Genomic DNA, 14,672 nt, shown 5'->3' on the forward strand with positions numbered 1-14,672 from the left:
ATTAATCATTATATAATTTTTTTTTTTTTTTTTTCATTATACAAAATTAATTAATATAAAATTAATCATTATAAAATGATTAATTAACTGTTATAATAATAATTAATTAATATACTAATTAATATATTAATTAGTATAATGATTATTATATAAATTAAATTAATATATATAAAACATATTAATATTAATAATTAATTTTTTTTTAGAAATAATATAATAAATAATAAATAATAAAATAATTATTATATAAAATTAAATTAATATAATAATTAATATATTAAATAATAGCTATATATAAATATTAATATATTATAGTATATTAATGATATAAAACTGGTCCAAAAAATGGAAAGGAGAGGGGAGATAACTTACCTGAGGGGTGCATTACCTGGGGATGGGATGGCGACTTTTAATTTTCTTGATCAAGGGAAGCCAGCTTCCGCTAATTTCCAAACCACTGTCTCTGTTCAGATTCTGAGGATGCTTGATAATTTCAAGTGCCTCTCTGATCTTTCGTCTTTGATGCTGTTCTTCTCTTGCGATAATCGATGCGTCTTCCAAGCAGATATGGTGCTTAGTCTTCAAGGAGTGTTCTGCCAATGCTGAGGTACGAGATCTTCCATTCCTAATATCAGCGCCATGCTCTTTGAGCCTTGTCTGGAGGGAGCGACCTGTTTCACCTATGTAGCTTTTTCCACATGAACAGTCTATTTTATAGACTCCTTTAAGCTGAAGATTGTCAATATCATCTTTAACAGACTTCAAACCTTGTCTGATAGTACCAGGAGCTGAGAAATGAGTGATAATGTTTTTCTTTCTTAGGATTTTAGCGATTTTATCTGTAACACCATGGATATAAGGTAGAAAAATCTTACTACATTGAGGCTGGTCTTGTGCCCTATGCTCATGAGATGACAACCTTCTTTCAGCTTTTTCTATGGCTTTTTTAATCTCATGCTCTTTGTAGCCTATATTTTTAAAAGTTGAAACCAGATGCCTCTTTTCTTCATTCAGATGATCTGAGTCGGAAATTCGAAGGGCTCTAATGGCAAGGGTGTTTAGAACCCCAAATTTCTGGGCCGGGTGATGGTGGGAGTCCGCATGGAGGTAACTTTCTGTGTGGGTTGACTTTCTGAAAACCTTGTGGCCTAGAGAGCCATCCTCTTTTCTGATGATTAGAACGTCCAAAAATGGGATGCTCATGTTTTCTTCGAGTTCCATCGTAAATTTTATTTCTGGGGAGATGGAATTTAAGTGAATGAAAAACTTTTCAAGTTCTGCTTTACCATGCGTCCATTTTATGTTGGTATCATCGACAAAACGTTTCCACCATGCCGGTTTTAAAGGATATGATTCCAGGGCCTTCTTTTCAAAGTGTTCCATGTATAGGTTGGCCACGATTGGTGATAGGGGTGATCCCATTGCCACACCTGATGTCTGCTCATAAAATACTCCTTGGAAGGTGAACACAGTTGACCTTAAGCAGATCTCAGCTAGCTTTGCAGTCCCGGGATCAGTGACATCTTTTATAACCTGAATGGCTTCATCAAGAGGAATCTTCGTGAATAAGGATACTACGTCAAAGCTAACAAGGATGTCATCACGTTCCATCCTTTCATTTTTAATCAGATTCACAAAGTCCTGGGAGTCTTTGATGAAGGAATCAGTATTTTCGATGAGAGGTTTAAGGATTTTAGCAACATATTTAGCAAGCTCATAGGTTGGGGAACCAATAGTATTAACTATCGGTCTGAGGGGGACCCCTTCCTTATCGAGCAATCACCATGCTCGATTGGCGCGAGAGAGAGCACGAAGATGTTGATTTGGCCACCATTAATCATCAACCATCAATTGATGCTTTGAAGGCATGCGACCTTTATAAATTTTGGGCCATACCTGGCATGAGGGCCCAAGTGAGCTTTCTAGAGTGGCTAGTAGAAAGATGGAACGTTCAGGACCAGTGTTTTTATATTGGAGGGCACCAGCTTGAGATGGAGCCGGTAGATATCTACTTTATCACTGGTTTGCCCAAGAGAGGTGAACACTTGACTCTGTTCGGGACTAGGCCAGGTGGCCAGTCTGTCGCTAGTCTCCGACTAGAGTGGTGTAACACTCAGTCTCAGGAGAAGGGGATAGAAATCAAAACTATATCCCGTCCTGAACTTATGGTGATTGCCTTTACAGTTACCAGACTTTGCGGGGCTGCCGCTTTACACATTGCCACTGGATCCCAGATGCGGATGGCAATTGATTGCTATCGAGGTACCATTTTCAACTGGTGTGATGCTGTGTTGGCCAATGTAAAAGGCCAACTGACTAGAGCCAAAAACGGACAGCTAAAGACCTTTGGTTATGGGGCTTTAGTTGTGAGTTTTGGCTTAGAGAGGGTTCCGATGCTGATCCCACAGCAGCTCACTGTTGAGGTTGGGCTTCCTCGAGAGCCCAAATTGATGCTATGGGTTGTGGTTATGGCCCGTCATCCTGATGAGGGGACGGAGGTTTTCCGATTTACTCCGGAGTACTTTCGCTGGTTAGAGAACCAGGTCTTTGCTATACAGGATTTTCCTTATGCCGGAGTTGATTTTCGTGGAGATCCGGACATGGTTCTTCCACCGGGAGAACAATGGGATGATACAGGTAACTTCATTTTTCACAAGTTTTTTTTAAACTATCTATTATTTTTGTTTGTTTTATATCGTCTCAAAACTGATAGTAATAATTTTCAAAATGCAGATGTAGGCCCACGACGTCCAGCCAATCTCCGGCCTTACGAGAGGAGACTACCAGCTGCAGTGGCACCGGCCCCACAGGACGAGGCCACAGAGACTTTGGCTGAGTTGGAAAGTGACCTGGAGCGTCTTACAGCAGATATACCGGAGACTACCATAGATGATATTCCAATCAGGCTTCAGCGCTATGTAGTCGGGGTCCCAGGACCTTTTAGGAGGTTCTTGTGTAGGGTGGCCCGTACAGTGGTGTCATATAGAGATCATCACCAGTGATTGGATGGTCGTTTTGTAGACACATGTGACATTTTGGTTTTTTTGTACTTATCATTTTTGCTGATCATAAGGTGTTTTTCAACCTATGATTGAAGACAATGTATTTTTTGACACACTCCTATATATATATATCACTCTTACCGGCTTATCTTGTAAATCATGTTATGGAATGGTTTTAAATTTACATGTATGATTATTGCAAATGTCTATTTAACATTCGAGAAGCAATTGCATCTGCTAATGTATTTAAAGACCTTGGAATATGCTGATATTCAATGTAATCAAATTCACGTTCCAAGAGACGCACTCTCAAAAATAATCTTAATAACACTGGATTTCTAATGGCATACACTCTATTAAGCTATAATACAACGAGTTCAGAATCTAACCTCACTATCAAACTCCGAATCCCAAATGAAATAGATTCAGACAATAACTCAATCACTGCACTGTATTCGGCAATGTTGTTCGTTGTTTGACCGAGGCTCACCCCATGCATAGATACTAACTCGTCAGAGGGCGAATAGATAACCCAAGCTACGGAAGAGATATTTCGTGTACTACGACAAGCACCATCAGCGAAACCAATGTATGTTTGGAGAGGCATCGACATCTGCAACATCAAGAGTTAAACCAAGATAAGCAGAAATAACGATGAAAAAACACACTCTCTAAGCTAAGCACACTGTCTAAACTAACAAACACACCAGCTAGAAAGAAAAACTATCCTAACTAAAAATTCTCCATACCCATTCTTTTAAGCATAATACCTCTTCAAGTAAAGACCATTTCTGGGTTTACCTAAAGAGTCCCCGTCAAAGTCTACCAACTCATAGGCCCCTTTTGCTAGCTTTCGCTTGACAATATAGGGCCCATGCCACATAGGAACAAATTTTCCAGCACCTAATTTATCATTAGCTTGATCATATAATAACACTAGGTCTCCTTCCGAAAAATTTCGAGGGTTCACATTTTGATCATACTGAGCTTTCATACGTTTTGCGTGAGTCTCGATCGCCAATGCAGCATCATGTCGATTCTCATCTAATTGAGCTAAGTATAATAAACGCTTTTCCTCTTTGGAAATAGCTGGAAGTAACTCGATGGCCATTTGCAGTGACGGGATTTCGCATTCAATGGGTAGCGCAGCTTCCAAACCATAAACTAGTTGGAAAGGAGTGAACCCTGTTGATGTTTTCACTGAGGTTCGGTACGCCCAAAGCGCTGAAAATAACATGTTGTGCCAATTCGACCGATGAATACCAATGATTCGTCGGATCATGATAACTAAAACTTTGTTGATGGACTCAACCAGACCATTCGCTTGTGGATAATAAGGAGTTGAACTATCGTGACACAAACCAAGCTGGCCTGTAAGTTCTGTCATCATAACGTTTCGAAAATGGCGCCCATGGTCAGTGATTATCGCTTGTGGGACACCAAACCTAGCAATTATATGATTGAACACGAAAATTGTAGCTATCTTGCCGTCTGCCTCGAATGTAGGCATCGCCTCGGCCCACTTAGTAAAATAATCTACCGCAAGGATGATATACACATGCCCCCCGGTCGAGTGAGGGTTACATGTAATAAAATCGATACCCCATTTGGAAAAAGGACCAACGACAATTATAGGGTGGAGAGGAGCAGGTGGAGCGCGCATCTTTCGATCAAACACTTGACAGTTGTGGCATTTTCGGATCGCAGTAATACAATCTTTAAACAAGGACGGCCAGAAGTAGCCAGCGCGCAATATCTTTTGGGCTGTGGCATACCTAGACATATGACCGCCACACGCTTCAGAGTGACAGTCATTTAGAACCCTTTCAGCCTCTTCGTGAGTTAAGCAACGTCGAAAAATAGAGTTCACCCCACGACGATAAAGAGTATCTCCAATAATTTTGTATTGTTGGGACTGGAATCGAATTTTCCGATGTTCCGACTTTGAAACTTCGGGCCGAAAGGATTGGGTCTGGAGATAGACGATGATATCCCCATACCACGGATCTAAAGTGCTGATTAGAAACAAAGATTCGTCCGCAATGGGCTCCTCTGCCACAGTTTCCGTGTCAGTACGCGGGAAGTCACACATTAACTCTGCAAAAACTAAAGATTTCTTAGACTTAGATTTCTCAAACTCCAAGTCGAACTCGTGCAGGATAACAATCCATTTAGAGTACTTGCCCCCTAGCAATTGTTTGGTCAAAATGTAGATCATAGGGTTGCAATCCGAAATGACTGTAGTTTTACGTAGTAAAATGTAGTGACAAAAACGTTGGACAGCTTGAACGGCTGCCAATGCCAATTTCTCCACATGTGAGTATTTTAGCTCAGTTGGATTTAACGTTCGACTAAGGTAATATATCACATGTTCCGTTCCGAATTCATCTTCCTGAACTAAGGCCATTCCAATGGTGGAATGGGAGGCGGCGAGATACAAAAAGTAATCCTGGTTGTAGTTGGGAGGATGCATGGGTCAACACGTGCTTGAGTGCATCAAAAGATTTTTGAGCTATCTCATCCCAAGAGAATTGAGCGTTCTGTTTCAACAACCATGTAAAACCCTTTGTAACCTCGGCGTAGTTAGGAATGAATCGTCGTAAAAAGTTTGCTTTCCCCTGCAAACTTTGGAGTTGGCGAAGACTCGAAGGAGGAGGCAACTTGATAATAGCTTCGACCTTCGAGGGATCAACGCGAATGCCAGCTTTCGAAACTACAAGTCCCAGCAATCGACCCGTTTCTATACAGACGACACATTTGTATGGGTTCAACCGAATACGATAATGCCTACACCTCATAAAAATTGCACGTAAGTGGACGAGGTGGTCAGCTCGATGTAATGAATGAGCAGGCAAATCATCGAGATACGGTTGCACAATGTGTTTGATGTCATGAAACGCATAAGACATCGCCCTTTGAAAAGTTGCTCCGGCATTCTTGAGCCCAAAAGGTAATTTGCAATAAGCAAATGTCCCCCATGGACAAATGAAAGCCGTTTTTGGTTGATCGGCAGGTAGAATGTTGATTTGATTGTATCCGGAAAAACCGTCCATAAAGGAAAATATTTCGCTGCCGGCACAATCATCAATTATTTGATCGATATAGGGAGTTGGGTAGTTGTCTTTTGGACAAGCTCGATTAATGTCCCTATAGTCGATGCATATTCTTATTGTTCCCTGCTTTTTGTTAACCGGAACAATATTCGATACCCAATCCGTTAACGAGATCGGATAAATGAAACCTGCTTTCAACAATTTCTCAACTTCTGCTTTAATTGCAGCAGCTTTTCTTGGGTGAATCTGACGCAAACGTTGCCAGATGGGTTTAGCATCCGCGTAAGTTTTGATCTCATGAACAACAATCGCGGGATCAATTCCTGGCATTTCCTCATAGGACCAGGCAAACACGTCGCGGAATTCTTGAAATAGGGCCTTGTATGTCTGAATTTCGTCATCTGTACACGAGGCACCTATATGAATGTTCTCAACAATTCCAGGCTTAACCGAAATGTCAATGGGAATAGTTCGAGAGATGTTTCCCAAATTTAACTCTGAATCAGGATGTTTCATTGGATTCTGAGGTTCCTTGACATATTCAGTCGTAAAGATTGATGAGAAATCATGTTCAAAACGATCATCCTCAGGTAAAAATGAAGATCTGTGATGGAGATCTTCCCATGGTAAATCATCTACACATAGGATTTCACGAATTTGCTCATCAGAGTGAACAAGTTCAGAAAACGTAGTTAAATCCAAGGTTGATGTGAAAAGTGATTCCTCACAGACCACATTCATTAAGTCTTTTTCGGTTGAACACGGGTCGGTAAAAGACTGCACGGATTCATAGGCAATTTCATATGGACTCAACGACATAAAATTACCAAATGAGTCTATTTCAGATTCAGAAGGAACGATCCAAGGATCGTCATAAAAAATAGTGTCTGATGTAATCATATGAATGGTTGCAAATGAAGATGATGCGTTGATTGGAGGAAAAGGAAAAGTTCCTAGTAAACCAGCATCTTTAACTAATCCTACTCCAACATCCTTATATGGGATAGTCATTTTACCGACATGCTGAATACTCTTTGAAGAGGCTGGGTCGGATGAAAAGTAAGCCAGCTGGTCTATTGTTACGATCTTTCCATTATGTGGGAACTGTATTACTCGGAAGACCGATGAAACGACCATTGTCATAGTATAAGACCAACTTCGACCCAAGAGAAGGTTGTAGTCTAGAGGGGCATCAACCACCTCCACATCTAGACTAACGGTTTTTCCTTCAACCCCTATAGGCAAATCCTGTAGAATGCCAAAAGGATGAAACCCACGGCCATCAAAGGCCTTAAGAATTGTCGGGGATTGATTTAGTGAAGGAGAACCAAGCGATCTCCAACACTGTATCGACATAATACACGTTGAAGCTCCCTCATTAATTACAGTCCGATGAATAGGCCTGTTTTTTACTATCACTGGGATCTGGAAAGCCATTTGATGAGGCAAATGCGGTGTACTATTTTCTAGATCAAAGATTATTAGGTTCAGGTCCTGAACATCAACAGCTCTAATAGCCGACAAAAGTAATTTACGCTGTGCTGGGCATGATTGCAGCACTTCCAAAGTCGACATTGCTGAGGGTGAAACAACCAAGTCCTCAACAATGTTATAATTCTGGGCTGCTCTCGCATGTGGATTGAAAGCAGACTTTCGAAGTATACCCTTGATGGGCGGTTTGATTACTAAGTCTGGATTAGGCTTCTCGATCTGTAGTGGATCGGAACCGGGATCTGAGGTTGATGGATTAGAATGAGAAGATTCTGCTTCTTTTCCATCAACAAGACTTTTACTACCATAATCTTGCGATTGAGTCGCAATCCTTACATGGGACATCATCAATATGGGTTCTTCATTGGCACTCGAGGAAGAACCTATCATTTTGCTATCTTGATTTGGAAATGGATCCTTCAAAACAACAGGAGTTTGGGAACCTTTGACAATCTTCGCAACCTCTGCTCGATGTGGACAGTCTCTTGTAAAGTGTTCCTCTTCACAAATAAGACAAGGATATCAAGGTTTGCATTTTTCGTCATTGGTTTCCAATTTTTCAGTTTTCTCTTTTGAACTTTTGTCCGTTTTATTCTTCTTCTTTCCTTTCTTCTTTCCACTGGATTTTGATTTAGTCGTAGATGATTCCACAACGTGAACATCGGCGGAAACCTCTGCAGAAGAATCTCCTGTCGGGGAATCAGGCAAGGTTATGATAGGAGAAGAATTCTTGGAAGACTTCTTCTTACTTTTAGTGTTAACCGTACCAATCATACCATCAGCGGCATGAGATCCCGAAGGAGCTGCAGCGATTTGATTTGACTTGGGAAGATTGGGGATCTTTTCGTGTAACGTACCTGACTGAGTATAGACCAAGTCAAGGTACTGTGCTTGAGCAATCACTTGCTCCTCAGTAACAACTCCGGCTTTAGCAACATCTTCAGTGATCCTTGGCAACAAAGATTTTACAAACCACTCAGCCAAGATTTGATCCGGAATAAATACCTTCACTAAACGTCGTCGACGTCTCCACTCATGAATATGATCTGAAATGTACGTGGATGTCGATTGTTTTAGCGAAGTTAATAATTCCGTGCCATTGTCATATCAGACTGGCAACTGGAAATGAGTTAAAAACGAGGTAGCTAATTGACTAAAATTATAAAAAGAGGCCCGTGGTAACTCAATATACCACTTGGCCGCAAGACCAATGAGAGTGCGCTGGAAAAGACGTAAGTGGATCGAATCATCTGTGATGGAGTTAGACGCACACCAGAGGTGGTAATTCATCACATGGTTCGACGGGTCCTCTCCAGATTTACCTTCGAACTTGGGAATGTCACTGGGCAACTTATTCGGCATTGGCGGCCAAAACGGAAGATAATTAATCGGATCGTTCGTTAGGCGCGACAAGTCTGGTAAGTCCAAAATTGCGATAAACGGTAGCTGCCGATTAGGATCCCTAAAACTCTGGGTCATGAGACCAGCCCCAGGAGGAGGATATCCAGGATAACTAGGAATAGGAATCGTGTTCGGGATATTGTATCCTCCTGGAAAACCAGGATTAACCGAACCGTACTGGGGTTGTTGTGGTTGTTGATAAGTGTACCCAGGATATGGTTGATACTGATAAACTGGCTGCTGGACAGCAGGACCGAATTGGTATTGTCCCTGGTACGGTTGATAAGTGAATTGTGGTTGACTTGTGACAACCGTACTTAAACCAGGCTGTCCTACAGGCATCTGAACTGTAGTTTGAATCGTAGATCCTGACTGTGGTAAAGATGTCTGAGGAGTAGATACAGGAACAGTAGAAAACGGAGCTGTCGATACTCCAGAAGTAGGTGGGGTAGATTGAACAGATGTTGCGGCAGTTGCAGCAGTCGTTTGAGATGGAGTACTAGGCACAATAGGCCCAGACTGAGAAACTACCGAAGGTACAGAAGTTTGAATATTAGACTGGACTGGTTGCTGGGGTGAACCAGAAACTAAGGGTTGTCCAGTTTGAGATGACAACTGTACATTTGGCTGCAACACCTGTTGAATTTGTGATGGATCCCACACTATGTTCATTCCGGGGTACTGACCCATAACAGGTTGAGAATATTGAGATCCAAAACCGGGTTGAGGGTAGGATTGATAATTGAAAGGTACATTTCCCATTCCTTGAACATAAGATTGACCTTGGGGTGGTTGGAAACCTTGGTTCGAGTACTGACCTTGGGGTAGATACCCTTGAGGCATGTACTGATACTGGGGTTGACCTTGAGGTATAAATTGATACTGGGGTTGACCTTGGGGTACATATTGAGTCTGGGGTTGACCTTGAGGAACGTAATGCACCGTAGGCACGTACTGTCCTTGAGGTTGCCCCCCAGATGCAAATTGTGTACCTTGAGGTTGCCCCCCAGGCGTTAATTGAGGCTGCCCCCCAGGCGGTAACTGGCCACCTTGAGGTTGAGAATTGGGAATAGAACCTGACATCATAAGAATGTCTTCTACGCTCAACGGCTTTGCACCATTGCTTCCAGTGAATAACCCTTGTTCAATGGGTTGAGGAGATGCTCCCGAAAAAGTACCAGAAAGTGACTGATACCCAGAGGGAACAGAAGGACCGCCGTACAAAAAAGATTCAGGCGATTGAGTAAACATGGACGACTGACCTGACATATTTGCGGGAGTATAAAAACCCCTAGGTTGATAAGGAGCACGAGGTGGTGAAAAACTTAACACTAGGTTTTCCAAATAATTAGTTAAAGAAAGATACCAAGTAGTACTTCTAGGTGGACTGTAAAAAATTGATTCACGCTCCCTTAGATCAATAACAGGTTGATTTTCAGGGATAGGGATGCCTATTTCTTCTTCCAGAGCAAGTTCTTCAATAGCTATCAAACCAGAAGGAAGATTTTCGGTGATTACTCTTTCTACCCTAGGTGAAATAGGAGCACTAGAAGTTGGAGAGACAAACCCCGATGTTGGAGTAACAGGTTCAGATATCTCAGGTTCTTCGCCTATATCACTAGTAGATGAAAAGATACCAGCAAGTTCGGAAACCGAAATAGCTTCAGGATTATAACCTGTTTCTAGAGTTTGGTAATCAGGATGAACAACCAACGAAGACTCTCCTTCTTCAGGTGACCCAACTTTACTGCCACTAGGAGTTACGAGGACTTTCAAACCTTCGTAATGGCTCGGGACGTCTTCAGGAGGTTGGCCCCGAAGTCTACGGGACTTCCTCAACAAATCAGCCACGGTTACAACCTCAGGAGACTGGCCCCGAAGTCTACGGGACTGTCTTGGTAATTCAGCCACAGCTAAAAACTTTTAACTACTGCACATGCAAACAAAGTAAAATCTCAATGAAAAACACCTAAAGCCTCTAAAGAGCCAAACAAATTTGAATCACATGCCTAAAGAATCTAGAGATCAAACACACGCAAACAGTAACTTTCCGGACCGAAAACACTAGTTGGTGATGAAATCCAACATCGCAGAATTCAGTATAGAAATGGCGGTTGGAACAGTTACCCCGGCAACCTGCTTAATGAATAGACTGGACCAAGTTCCTCCACTTAACCGTCTCGAGTGAAGTGAACCCCCCAGAAAATCCAAGTGAGTCTAGCCGACGTCTGCTCCAGGTACAGTGGGATCTTCCCATCACTGTCACCTTAGGAAGAATCCTAAAGAATATGGTCACTAAGGCTACCAACTGAGACAAATACACCTGGGGGAACAGTCTACGATCCGATACGCACGCAAGGGCAGAGTAGCAAGCTCAATCCCCTTGAAGGCTCCTTGACATAATCCAAGGTTTACCAACAAGTGACCCCAGGCTCCTCGACAATGGTTAATCCGAGGTTTACCGTTTTTAATACGTGAATATCTGGTGTCATTCCCAATGAGGAAGGATTGATTCCCACACTGGTTTGGACACGATCTCGTGCTTCTCCTTTAAGAGGAGCTTTCCCAGAGCATAAATGCAACAATTGGATTTCTTCCTACCACAAGATACAGCTACTTGTTTGTTTTTACTGTCTTGGAGAGTTAATTACTCTCCTACTCCAAGACACTAGCCTAAGCTAAGTTGGTGTATCAGAGCCCTAGAAATAAAATGTTACTAAGTGAATTTTACTTTAAGCGTTAATTTTTATGGCTTTTCTTTAGGACAAAAGGTAGCGGAGATGAAACTTATGATGTGTAGACTCGACTCAAATCCACTAAAAAGATGCGCCTAGGATGAAAAAACAAAAAACAATCTTTCCTTTTCAATGAATTCCCTAGCTAAGAGAGTTGGAGAATGCAAAATTTATAAAGACAATTTTCTTAGCGATGAAAATCAAAGAAAAAATCTCTTTATCTTTTCCAAAGCACACAACACAAGACCACTAATTATTTCACGAAACTTCCTTTCTCTTCTCAAAGACTTCAAACGCTACTAAAACAAACTTTCTTCAAAAGAGATTTTGTATTTTTCCTATTTTAACAAAGCATGTAAAACTACCTAACAAAAATCAATTTTAAGATCTATGAAAATCTAAGAGAAATTTATCTAAAAGCAAATCCAATGAGGTAAAAGCCTACAAAATATAATTCTAGGTTGTTTTACTCAGTTACAATTCAACCAAGGACTAATTCATGCAGAATCATAAATCAGTCAAAAACAAAAATAAAAAGCTCTTGTTCTTTTTCTTAAGAATGAAATTCACAGCTTAACAAACAAGCCTTCACGAAATTCCGCAAAGAGACAACACAAAGGTAGGTTTCTCAAACAAAGGTGGATTTTACGAATGGTCTAACTCCTAAGAAGACTGAACAGACCAGGATATCCAAGGTTTCTACAACTTCTAAATCCAAAGTCACTACAAGACCAATACAAAAATCAAACCTAGGGCTAGAATTTCTATGAACTTCACTAAAACCCTTGATGCTAATGAAACAAGCCTAGATGAAAAATTCTGACAGGTAACCAGTGGATCTGGACAGCAATAAATAAGCTATAAACAAGATCTAATAGGTAAAAAAAGAAAACAAAAATCGAAATTTTCTAAACTTTTGACAGGGTACGCAGGCAGCCCGTTTGCACAGATGCGGCCCCGCTCTGTGTGCAAAGCAGAAGTGCGTATAGGTACGCACTGTGCTTAACTCAGAGGGTGCGTACTTCTCTCAAAAACAAGAAAAATAAAAAACTAACTCAATCCTAAGCTATTCTACCCAAATTCACAGTCAATCAGTCAAAAACTAGAAAGAAATCAATGTTTCTCAAATCAAAGTATCAATCAAAAGAGAAATCAATCAAATCCATGGATTCCCCAGTGGAGTCGCCATTTTGTCATGTGGAAAGAGTCAATTTTGCGGACAAAACCGACCTCCCTAGAAAATAAGGCTTTTCTAGTGACAAACAAAAAAATCAAGCACTATCTTTCCCTAAATATGCATTTAAAATAAAAGCAACCAGGTGTTTAAGGCTTACCTTTAATCCAACGCTGTTTGTAGCGGCCAAGTCTCTTCGATCCAGATGAGCTCCTCTCCTTGAAACCTACATACACAAACAAGCAAACGATTACATAGCACCTGAATAACTCATATAATAAAACATATTCATCATAAAGACCAAGGAGTTTATGAAACAAATTATATATAACAACTTGTTGAGAAAAATGAACTTAATTGTATTAATTGGAAACAAAAGAAACTTTACAACCAACGCCTTGGTGTTGTGCAGGTCCCTCCCAGGGTCCAGCAAGAGTTCTCCTCTACTTTGATCAGCTCACCCACTTCCAAATGAAGCTAAGAAAGGAATGTGATCTCTCCTCTCAAGCTCTATAAGGGAGTCCTAATTTCAGCAGCATCTACCCTTAGGAATGTTCAGCTTTCAACCTCCCTTGCCTCTGGCCCAATGCCTGTATTTATAATGCTTTGGAGGAAGTTAAACAGGTCCACCATCAATGGGATAAGCCCCTCTTTCAAAGGGATAGCTCCCCTCTTCATGGGATAAGTTCCTCTTTCATTGGGATGCATGAACCATCTGGAGGCGCTCAATCCACGTCAAACCATCTTCTAGAATGCTCTAGAATCGACCGCAAGTAAGTTTTTTGAAGTAAAACTTGCGCCTTTTGACTTTTATAGGGGTACGCACCCACCCCTTTACAGACAGAGCGTACAAGTACGCAGGTATTATGTACTTGAGGTGCGGGCCTGCAGGTAAGAGTAAGAGAAAGTGCGGAACCAGAGTTATATTGATTTTCAAAGGCTTTCTCTCTTTTTTGGAGTCTGACATGAGGAGCAGAGGTATAAGACTTGCCAAGGAGGACAATATGGTTATTGATGGAGCCATACTGACTGCAAATAGTCATGGTGACAAATTTTAGTGTAACAGTCACCATCACAAATGGTGGAAGCTGCAAAAGTTGAGAATTGTAACATGATATCTTCCACTTCATCTGATTCATGGAATATTTATAATAATTCTAAAGTTGATATGCATAATGAAACCATTCCGCTAAGCCCCATTGAGCTTGCATAGCAATCAATATTTTTGGCTTGGGCAGCTAATCCAAATCCATCATCACCAATTGTATGGGTTGATCGTTCATTAGAATATGGTCTTCCTCTTATCCTTTTTCATGTACATTTTCTACTGATGAAGGAATCATCTAATCAATGATGACAGAAGAATAACCATGGGTAGATTATCATCATCGATCCCATCTTCCAGATCACATAGAAGATATTCCAAATGAACTAAATCACCCTTCAATTGTTGATTTAATTTCAAATTTTGTATGCATAGACACAGTCAATTCCGAATGAAACTTATCGAATATCAAAGAAACCATTTCTATCCATATTTCAACCAAACCTAGAATTGTAGAAAACATCCATGTTGGCAAATATTGATCTCCATAGGAAATTGAAACTTATCGTGCTGTTTTTCATGAATTCCGTGATATATTTTCCTAGTCATATGAGGAAATTCCAGGTATTGATTCTAGAATAGTTGAACAGGAAATTAAAATGTATTCTGATGTCAAACTAGTATGACAATGCCTCCATCCTATTCATCTGAAGAAGGCTACTGCCATAAAAGTTGAAATTGAAAAACTTTTCATGCTGGTTTCATATACCT

This window comes from Pinus tabuliformis, chromosome X (assembly GCF_031772625.1).
Source record: "Pinus tabuliformis cultivar Carrire ecotype Pingquan chromosome X, CPIR1, whole genome shotgun sequence".
Lineage (NCBI taxonomy): Eukaryota > Viridiplantae > Streptophyta > Pinopsida > Pinales > Pinaceae > Pinus > Pinus tabuliformis.